Raw genomic sequence first — 3,021 nt, 5'->3', positions numbered from 1 at the left:
AGTTAGCGGTCGACTGATATTGGCGTGACGCTCTCTGATTGGTTATTCGCCCTTCCCCACCAAGCCTCGAACCAAGCACATATTGTAGTTGTTGTTTTTTCAACAGTCTCTCGGGCAGTTAAAAGTATGTTAAAATGTATTGAAAAAAAAACATTATACTTGTGTATAAAATGTAAACGCAATTTTGTTCCACAAAATCTATTAAAATAGAGCTGCACACTTAATCATTCCATGTTGCTTATCATTTAAAAATAAATTATTATCATTTTAACAGAGTGCAGGATGCAACATATTTCAGTAGGTCTACTGAATCTTTGATCACTTTCAACAAAAGACAGGCCTATACTTAGTCTCCATAGCCTACAGTTGGCTAAGTGGTTGTTTATTTGCTTCTTGTCTCCATACTAAATGTGTTTTTTTAATATGCTTTATACTTTTTGCAAGACAGAAAGGAAAATATCATATTTGCATGAACCTGTTGCTCTTATAATAGGCCTATTATTTAATATCTTTAGTTAGAGCATCAGAAAAATGCATTTCCTTAGATTTGTTTCTAACTACACAATGTATTAAATATGATTTCTTCTCATTTTCATGAATTCTTATCACTCATGATGTTCTGTTTATTTCAACCAGCCCTGTGGAGCTGATGTTATTTCTGTTAGTAACAAAATCACAATATTGATATTTAATCAGACAAAAAATTACAAGAAAATGTTTAGATTCTGTTGCAATTTAATACTTTTACCCTTCGAGCCTTATTTTGAAATATCAACAGTTTACATGAGGGGTGAATCCACTTTGAGTTCCGGAAATAGCAAGGATTAAAAAGATTCATATCCAAGCTCTACCCTATATAGAGCAGAGACTGTCAGTGCTGTCACTGTAGCTGCTGTAACTATTGTATCTTGCTCCCAGCTCAGCAGATCATCAGGGATCGACCTGCTGTCTGGACCTTAAAGGTTACAGTCAAATAAAAAAAGATCGTCCATGACTGCTACAGGCAGAATAACCTTAAAATGTCTGCCGCTCTACAGTATTGTGGGCATTGTGGTGGATATGTTTTTCTAACAGTAGTCTTACCTCACATTAATGTAGTCTGCAGCTGTACATTTCACTCTGTCACAATATGCTCTGCAGGATGATCACTACTAACTAAGTGAAAATGTACTTAGTGGAAATGCTGATTCAGCATTATCTGTGTTATTATCCTGTCCCTTGCCATTCTTCTTTTTTTTTTTTTTTTCCTTTTAGCTGTCTGTCATACAGGACCTGTAGGGAGGAAAGAGTGGTGTATGACAGACAGCAAAGGGATGAGGACTATAGTCTGCCTACATGGGGAGAATATTTTTTAACCTTGACAGTACGTGACTTTGATTTTAATAAATCACATATTATTTGAAAATAACATGACACTTTTCAGTCTGTGCAGCACAATTTGAATGGAAGTGTAGTCATAACTGGTTCTGCTTTGTTGGTTTTCCAATAATCATGTGGATTGCCATCATGCTGTTTTTTATTTATTTTCTTCTCTTCACCCTTCACTGGTTGTCTTTAATATTCACATTAAAGAACATGTATTATTGAATTGTACTTATCAGCCTCTTGTTTTCAGTTAGATATTGAAGGATGTGTGTTCCTCATTCTTATTCTCTCTTATTCTGCCTCACTCATTCTAAATTAAAGCAGCACATACAGTACGATTATGTGCCATGGAGCGAATAGATAAAGGAATAGAAAGACGGACTAAAGATGAGAGGGAGTCACTCATCGGCTGTATGCATAATTCTTTGGAGACTGCACATGTAGATTTCCCCCTCAGGCTGTGTTGCTGTCATGCAATATCATGCATCAACACTTTCAAATGAACTTCCTCTCTTCACACACTCTCCTGTTCTGTCAAAGAATGTCTGTGGATGTGATACATTTCATCTTTGCTAACAAGGAAATGAAAATTTGTGCAGTGTGTCCACATTCTTGAGTCATCAACTGTAATGTGATGAAAGAAATCCAGATGTCCCCTCTGAGAAACCCCAAAGATACAAAGAAGAGAAAAATAATAGCCAAAGGAAATGTTAGGTGCATTCATGTGGATGAACTGAATTATTGTGACTGTGTAAAGTCAGTTCAGTTTCATCAGCTCTCTCATTAAATGTTTGATATTCAGCTTTAATAAGAAAAATATTCATATGCCTTTGAGCAGAGCTCATTTTAAAAAAATATTATAAATGAACTGTGATCAAATTCGCTTGTTGTAAGTGGCAGTGCCTTGCATAATTTCATCACAGCTCGTGGCAATTAGTCTGTTGGGACCCTAAGCAAAAATCAATTGGGGGCCCAAGCAATGTTAATCATCATGAGGTCTGTCAGTGTCCCGATGCTTACTCCTCTACCTCCTTTTCCTCTTATATTTCTCTCTCCTGTAAACAAATAATTCCTCTTCAATTTTCTTTGTTGACATTCATTGGCCAACTTTGGTTTTCACAGCAATAATGCATGCAACGCGAGTGCTGTCAGATGGGGCCCCCTTAAGGAGGTTTCCTACTGTCATTGCAAAATTTGCACATTTTGGGTCACTGCTTTGGTTTAAAGTTTATGAGACCTCAAGGGGGCCCCCTGCTATTCTGAGGCCCCAAGAAGTTGCCTGCCTTGTCAATACTTATTGGACTTATTTCCAAAAGTTACAATCTCAGCCCATTGCCCTGAAGGGAACAGTGGAGGGACTAAAATAAGTAAAAGAGTAAGCAACTCAAGAGAAACAGCAATAAATGGGGGGTAAGTAAGTGTCTAAAACATGCTGAGAATTATGCTGAGGTGTGTGATGGAAGGGGGTGAGAATCCTAGAATGTGAAAAATAAAAGGACATGAAGGAAAAAATGACTGCTTTGCACCCTCTGTGTCCCTCCCCCTACTCTTTTAACCACTGCTACTTTGGATGAATACAAATGGATCTTGAACTCTGATGATTCATTTAAAGTAAAAAAATTAAAAAAATTAAAAAGATCCTAGATAAAAGGCCTA

Source organism: Labrus bergylta, chromosome 11 (assembly GCF_963930695.1).
Source record: "Labrus bergylta chromosome 11, fLabBer1.1, whole genome shotgun sequence".
Lineage (NCBI taxonomy): Eukaryota > Metazoa > Chordata > Actinopteri > Labriformes > Labridae > Labrus > Labrus bergylta.
Note: the sequence above shows the minus strand (reverse complement) of the source record.